The 8408-nt window shown below is 39.0% G+C and overlaps 1 pseudogene; it reads left to right on the forward strand.

Annotated features, from left to right (window-relative positions):
* The first annotated feature begins 6846 nt into the window (after positions 1-6846).
* LOC101139780 (keratin, type I cytoskeletal 18-like) lies at positions 6847-8152 on the forward strand (annotated as a pseudogene).
* Positions 8153-8408: the final 256 nt, after the last annotated feature.

Genomic DNA, 8408 nt, shown 5'->3' on the forward strand with positions numbered 1-8408 from the left:
CCTTCTCTTGGCATGGAAATGGCCTGAAGTAAAGCACAGCTGCTAGTCAGGAGCAAGCTCAGGCTCTGACAGCAGAGTCCAGGCTCAAATCTCAGATGAACTTTCTCCTGCCTGGTCACATTGTACTAGTCACTCTACCACTAAAATTCTCAGTGTATGTGTTTGTGTTTATGTACAAAATGAGAAGAATAATGGCAAATAACCTGGTGATTTGGGGAGCATTGAATGTGCTTCGGGATATAATATGCTTAGCATATACTGCTTAGAAAGAAGTAAAATGTTCATATGTCTTTGTAAAACATAAACTTTTTATTGAAGTATAATATTCATTCAGAAAGGTGCTGAAGTTACACTTTAAAAGCTCAATATATTTTGACCAAATCAATTTTGTGTAATCAGTCATGTAACCAACATTCAGATGAAAACATCAAACATTCCCAGAAATCCCTAAACCTCCTTTCTACCCTTTTTGAGTCATTACCTGTGCAAGAATAAATGCTATCCTTATGTGTAACTCTATGAACTTATTTTGACTTTGTTTGTTTATATAGATGAAGTCATGCAATACGTACTCTTCCATGTCTTACTTTTTTTATTCAATATTTCTGATAGGTACTCTAGAAATAATTTTTAGTTAATTAGATGGGAGACGGGGCTAACAAATAAATAAATGTGGTTGTTTCTTTGTCAATAGCGGTGGACATCAAATTATTCCATTTTCTCCTTACCACCTGCAGATAAAACAGCAATATCTACCAAAATTTATAAATGTAAGCACATAATTTTACACAGCAACTAAATTATTTCTAAAAAGAAAAAAATATGTAATGATAAAATCCAGCCACCTAAGAGAATGAACAAAGCAACTTTAGTTAAAGCATCAAATGTGGGCCTCACATTTAAAATTATGCCTAAACAATTGACTAAAAACATAAATGTTACAAATCCTGTTAGTGTGAATATAGGAAGTTGAGAAATAACAATTAGAAGGTAGAGAAGGAAAGGAATGCTAGTGGAATAATTTCATTTTTCTTATTCATTAATTAATATTAATCATGTGAATTTGTTAAAGCAAATTAAAAAAGGTTTTATTATTTTATATAAAATCAAAATAAGTAATTAGACAACTTAAAATAACAATATGAATATTAAATATTAGGAAGTAAGCAGGGAAAGTACTTAACTTCTCTCAACATATTTATATTTCCTGTTTACAATTATTTAAGTTTTTATTTCTCCATTTCTGATTTCTGTTTCATATAAGTTTTTCATAACTTCTTTAGTTTCTTTGCTGTATTTCCTACTAAATATTTCAGCATTTTTATAGTGACTTTTATAATTATTATAATAAAACAGATCAATTTTTATAATTTGTGGGTACCCTACTCTTTCTTGCAGCTCACTATTCTCAACTTTTATTTTTACTCAAATGTGCAATGAGTATTTTGTTTTGAGAGTTTTAGAATAATAAGCAACATTAGATGTACTAGAGAGTCATATTTTAAAAGATGACTCTGAGTTGAGACACTATGTTCACCTTCTGGCTTGATTACTTATTAGCTCCATGACTGAGAGCAAATTACTTAAAGTTTCTCTGTACTTCGATATTTCTTCTTTTCATTTGCCAAATGGGGACAATTATATCAGAGTATCTCAAGCTATACTTTGTTTCTTAAATGTTGTCTGTATGTCCTTTGAGATGTATAAATGTTTCCAGATTTGAATTTAGGTCTATTTTAGTTGTCTGTGTGTGTTTTATTCACTCTACTCCTTTTGTAATGGGATGGTATAGCTTTTAATTTTCAAAATATATGGCTATCAATGGTGATTTAAGTATAGATATAAGCAATGATGTAGATGTACATAAATGTATAGATATATATTCCAATGTACTCAATATGTTTTTTACAGATATTTATTCTTGTTTTACATTTACTTTTTTTTATTTCATGATGCCGTTTTCTGTCTTAGTCATCCCTTATTTATATTTTTGGGCACCCCAATTAAATGTATTTTAAAATTGTCTTTAGCTTAGTAATCTGAATAGAAATTATGTGGTGATCATTTATTTATTTACAATATTGACTTTCTTATTAACATTAGATTTTTTCATTAGATAAGACAATTTATAAGTTTATTTTTAATGAAAGAAGTTGCCATTGCTGTTATTTCTCTCTGAAAGCATTGTGTAGTTGCTCCCTTTAAATACCCAATGCAGACTAGGTGTTGTAATGCCAGTTAGTGCTTTTATCCCTGTATGGTATTGGAGTATTATGCATCCAGTTAATGAGCTAGTACTCAGTACTAGTTTATGTGTGCCCAGATTCATTTTTTTTTCTTATTTCTATCTCGTTTTTCATTTCAGATCATCATTTCAATATGGCAGTGCCCCCAGCCTCCTCCAGCTCCTCCTTCCTGCATCTTTTTTTCATCAACATATTTCTTCAATAATTCTCTTACTCTTTTTTTTTTTTTAGACGGAGTTTTGCTCTTGTTGCTCTTGTTGCCCAGGCTGGAGTGCAGTGCCATGATCTCAGCTCACTGCAACTTCCACCTCCAGGTTCAAACGATTCTCCTACCTCAGCCTCCTGAGTAGCTGGGGTTACAGGCATGTGCCACCACACCCGGCTAATTTTTTTTGTATTTTTAGTAGAGACGGGGTTTCTCCATGTTGGTCAGGCTGGTCTCGAACTTCCAACCTCAGGTGATCTGCCCACCTCGGCCTCCCAAAGTGCTGGGATTACAGGCATGAGCTACCACGACCGGCCAATTCTCTTACTCTTCTAATCTCACTTTGAATTCTGCTTCACATAAGACCAGGACTAACCCACTGGACAGCCCTTCTAAGGCAAGGCCAAGTGACCGTACTTTGCACTTTCTAAAGAATAATAGTGATTGTCAGGTCTCTTTGGTTTTGGATGCAAGATGTATTATTGCACTTAAGACTAATAGCTTGATGCACTTCACAGATTATGCAGAAGGATGCTATTTTTGAATGGAAAGAAGAGGAATAGATGGCTTTCTGGAAAGTCCTGACTGTCATATAGATGCTTACAAATATAGCTTAACTACTACACAGATCTTGTGGTGCTAGATGAATCTGTGGTAGATAAGGTAGTCTTTGTTTTTTGTTTTTGTTTTTTTGGCTTTAGAGATAGGGGCTCACTATGTCGCCAAAGCTGGAGTGCCGTGGCTATTCACAGGTGCAATCATCACAGCACAGTACAGCCTCAAACTCCTAGTCTCAAAGAATCCTCCCACCTTAGCCTCCCAAACAGCTGGGACTATAAGCACATGCTGCTGCACCTACTCAAAGCTGTCTTTCCCTCAGCTGACACCTATAACCTCATAGAAGATACTTTATGGGTCAACCGTTAGAGGAGAAAAAAATAAACCAAGTCTGATTCATGCATCATGTATTCATGTGTTCATGTATGGATCAATTCAATGTGTTTGTACAAGCTGAAAACCAACTTCTAGTACACTAAACGTTCACACATTTGTGCCCTGAGAGGAATGCTGTCAGGGTAAATCCCCCCAGTGTGCAGCAATAGTCATCCACTTCATGTGGGTCAAGTTCTGCCTAAGGTTTGGTTACATATGGACTCCTACACGATGACAAATGTGGCTGGTTGTTCAGGGGTCTGGAAGGAGTGAGATTTATAAATTTTTGACAACCAGATATGGAGGATAAGAAGAGGCATGAACATGGATCTATGAGAGAGTATTAAGTGACTGCTGTTCCTGAGTGTTAGATGTATCAGGAGTAGAGATAATATAGAGCCATGCTATAATACTATCCCTCAAAATAATCAACTGGGACATATGTGACAATTGGATTATGTCAAACACTATCCACCTAAAACATATTGTAAATAGTCTTTACTGGGACTCAAGCATATTTGCAATGTAGATTTGTTTTTCTGGCTCACAGTGTCTTTACTAGCACTGATATCTGAATGCCCACAGTCTCTGATTTACTGACATAAAATTGCACATGACATTGTCTCTGACCAAGTGATTCACTGTGTGGCCAAAAAGATGTGAAAATTGGTACGTGACAATGGGAAGTATTGGTTATATCACTTACTGAACTATCCAAAATTTGCTAATCTTGCAGTCCAGGAAACTAGCCTCGTAATACCTCATATAAAGTGTCAATTTGGTGAGAAATCCTTTGAAGTCGGTGTACTGTCCATTAGGATGCAGTGTGTATTATAGACGAATGATATTTTGTGCTCAAAGGGAAAAACGCATGTATCCAGAAATTATTGGTGAGTGAACACTGCAGTGGGCCACTCACCGTCACTCCCAATGTTTGTGCTTTCTGCTTTTGAAACTCAAAGTTCTATCAGTCCGGAGATCTTCATTCCAGTAAGGGAAGTTTCCACTCAAGTTATAGTAGGCATTTCACTAAACCTAAGCTCCTCTGCTGCTAGGTTATTTTGTTTTTCTCATGTCAGGAAGGCAGTAGGGAAAGAGGAGCTATCTTGCTCATAGGGTAATTAACCTTGTTCATCATGAAGATGAATGGGGGCAACTGGTTTGTGCATTAGGGCCAATCATAGTATGCCATGGCCCATTTCAGCTCTAAATAGGAAATTACAACAACCATGGCTTAAATAAAATTATGAAAACCAGTATATTATGCAACAAAGTAAGCCACTTAGACAAGAAGTGCTGGTTGAGGCAAGGGAAATCTAAAATGGGTGAAAGAGGGAGGAAAAAATAAATATAGCCTTGGCACCAACCGTAACAGCAGGGCTTTTGTGTATCTCATTAACCTCTGCTTTTATATTTTTCCACTGAATTATGATGAATCACCACCTCGGAAAAAAAACAGAGTTTGGTTGGAATACACTTAATGTAAAACATAATGGGACATCACCAGTGCAAGGGATTCCTGAAGCAGATAGATGAAATTCTCAACCCAGGTCACTTCATCTCTCCTCTACTGTTGCTCTGCTTCTAATTGTGAGCACCTGTGACTCTCCTGCGGCCTGTCTTCAAGCTGCTTTTTCCTCATGCATAAACTGTTGCAACTTCCTAAGAATTTACATCTTCCAGGTGTGGTCTTCAATAGATGAGTGACTACTGTAGCAGTATAAAAGCTTATTTCCTTAGCTTGAGTATGAAAAAAAGTAAAACACACATATGGGTCTTAATTTACCTTCCAGACTTCCCCTGCAAAGTCAGGCTGAAGCTACACTCCATGGAACTTTGATTAAAATCACCCCCATGCTGGGCTTTGTCCCCTTGCCTGTCCTGCTTTCTTCACTACCTTACTGGTTTCCTACTTGCACATAAATTCTTCTCAAGATGTATTTCCAGCAAGTGCACCCTAAGATTACTTCTTACAATGTGCACAATTATGGAGATACAATTTCGAACAAGACAAACATGATCCTTCTCTTACTAGAGCTCATTTCATAATAGGTCTTAACAGTTAATTATGGATTTTAGTAATTTTAATGTAGGTCAGAAACAGCCAACTGCAGTGACTAATTACTGGGGCACTTTTAGATCAAATGATCAAAATCTGACAGTCTCATCTCTGTCTGTTCCTCTGCCACCAAGGTGCAGACTGTTGCTGTATTCACTTCTAGCACAAAGCAGTGAGTGTGAACTTGGAGCACCAAGACGTGTAGAGTCCCTTTTAAATAACTATTCTTTCAATCTTAGTGGAATGCACGTACTAATTCTCTGAAGATAAATTATAGTTACGCCCTACCCAGAAACACTTCATGGTCTCTCACCTAAGACCACTGGAGGCAGACTCTTATAATTTAGAAATTATATCCACATACAAGGAATATAACATATCAAATTAACTTGTCATATCAAATTAACATAAATTTGATATGACAACAAGTAATCGCCAATCTAGTAAAAAACTGTAGACAATGACAGAAAAGTGACATTGCTTATCAACATGACGAAATGAAAAGACCAAGGAAACTCCATTACAACAAAATACCCTAGCAGGGTGGGAAAACATACAGCAGGAAAAAAACAATTTGGAAAAGAAAACATAGCTATATCAATATAAAGTACTTATACCATTTTATTAGAACCAATAGAGGAATTACTGTGTAGTGCCACAAGAATGATTAAGCAAGCAATCAAGAAGATATTATATGAATAAACTTGTAAGTCTGAAAAAACATAGTCACAAAATGTATAAAGTGGAAAGATAACTATATAGTTAATCATGGTATAATTTCCTACCCAAAAAAGAAAATAAACAAACTATATTTTACAACACACACACACATACACACACAAATACACACACACACACACACAAATCTAATTATTTCATTACAAAATGTGAAAACAAAACTTTAAATTATTTGAATAAAAATATATAAAAACTATATTCTTAATTTGAGGATATCAAATAAAGTTTTAAGCAACACATAAGCAGCAAACCTACATAGACAATACATTTAAGTTTAATATTATTTAAAATTACACATAGTGATCTGTACATCATAAACAAATAGAACAGATGAAAATGTAGTTACAGATGGGGAGCTATAAGGGATTTGCTGACCCTGGGTATCCATGAGGGATTGGTTGTAGGACTCCCATAGATACCAAAATTCATGGATGCTCAAGTCCCTGACATAAAATGGCATGGCATTTGCATGAAACCTACACGCATTCTCCCGTATATTTTAAATCAACTCTAGATCACATATGATACTTAATACAATGTAGATGTTATGAAAATAGTTGTATTTTTTGGAGAATAATAATAAGAAAAAAGAAGTCTGTGCATGTTCTGTACAGACACAACCGTCCATTAAAAAAATATTTTCTGGTCGTTGGGAAAGCCTGAGTCCTGTCCTCTCGCTTTCCTCCCGGAACAGCATGAGCTTCACCACTCGCTCCACCTTCTCCACCAACTACTGGTCCCTGGGCTCTGTCCAGGCACCCAGCTAGGCGCCGGTCAGCAGAGTGGCCAGCATCTATGCAGGCCCTAGGGGCTCTGGTTCCCAGATCTCCGTGTCCCGCTCCACCAGCTTCCAGGGCGGCTGTCCTGACCGCGGGGATGGCCGGGGGTCTGGCAGGAGTGGGAGGCGTCCAGAACGAGAAGGAGACCATGCAAAGCCTGAACGATTGCCTGGCCTCCTACCTGGACAGAGCGAGGAGCCTGGAGACCATGAACTGGAAGCTGGACAGAAAAATCCAGGAGCACCTGGAGAACAAGGGACCGCAGGTCAGAGACTGGAGCCATTACCTCAAGACCATCGAAGACCTGAGGGCTCAGATCTTCGCAAATACCGTGGACAATCCCCGCATCGTTTTGCAGATTGACAATGCCCATCTTGCTGGTGATGACTTTAGAGTCAAGTATGAGACAGAGCTGGCCATGCACCAGTCTGTAGAGAGCAACATACATGGGCTCCGCAAGGTCACTGATGACACAAATGTCACTCAGCTGCAGCTGGAGACAGAGATCGAGCCTCTCAAGGAGGAGCTGCTCTTCATGAAGAAGAAGCACGAAGAGGAAGTAAAAGGTCTACAAGCCCAGATTGCCAGCTCTGGGTTGACCATGGAGGTAGGTGCCCCCAAATCTCAGGACCTCGCCAAGATCATGGCAGACATCCGGGACCAATATGATGAGCTGGCTCGGAAGAACCGAGAGGAGCTGGACAAGTACTGGTCTCAGTAGATTGAGGAGAGCACCACAGTGGTCACCGCGCAGTCTGTCGAGGTTGGAGCTGCTGAGATGATGCTCATGGAGCTGAGACGTACAGTCTAGTCCTTGGAGACTGACCTGGACTCCATGAGAAATCTGAAGGCCAGCTTGGAGAACAGCCTGAGGGAGCTGCAGGCCCGCTACACCCTGCAGACGGAGCAGCTCAACGGGATCCTGCTGCACTTGGAGTCAGAGCTGGCACAGACCCAGGCAGAGAGACAGCGCCAGGCCCAGGAGTAAGAGGCCCTGCTGAACATCAAGCTCAAGCTGGAGGCTGAGATCACCAGCTACCACTGCCCACTGGAAGATGGCGAGGACTTCAATCTTGGTGATGCCCTGGACAGCAGCAACTCCATGCAAACAATCCAAAAGACCACCACCTGCCAGATAGTGAATGGTAAAGTGGTGTCTGAGACCAACGACATCAAAGTTCTGAGACATTAAGCCAGCAGGAGCAGGGTACCCTTTGTGGAGCAGGATGCCAGTAAAAAGTTCAGAGGAAAAAAAATTTCTGTCTGCTGTAGGTTGAATCTGGGAATGTAGAAGATGAATGTAGAAGATAACTATCACTGACGGAGAGGGCTGATTATATTTCCAAAGCCTGTGCAAATAACACAAAGAAACTCATTAGATCAATAAAAGGTTAAAAGCAGTGGCGGGCGCCTGTAGTCCCAGCTACTTGGGAGGCTGAGGCAGGAGA

This window comes from Gorilla gorilla, chromosome 3, assembly GCF_029281585.2.
Source record: "Gorilla gorilla gorilla isolate KB3781 chromosome 3, NHGRI_mGorGor1-v2.1_pri, whole genome shotgun sequence".
NCBI lineage: Eukaryota > Metazoa > Chordata > Mammalia > Primates > Hominidae > Gorilla > Gorilla gorilla.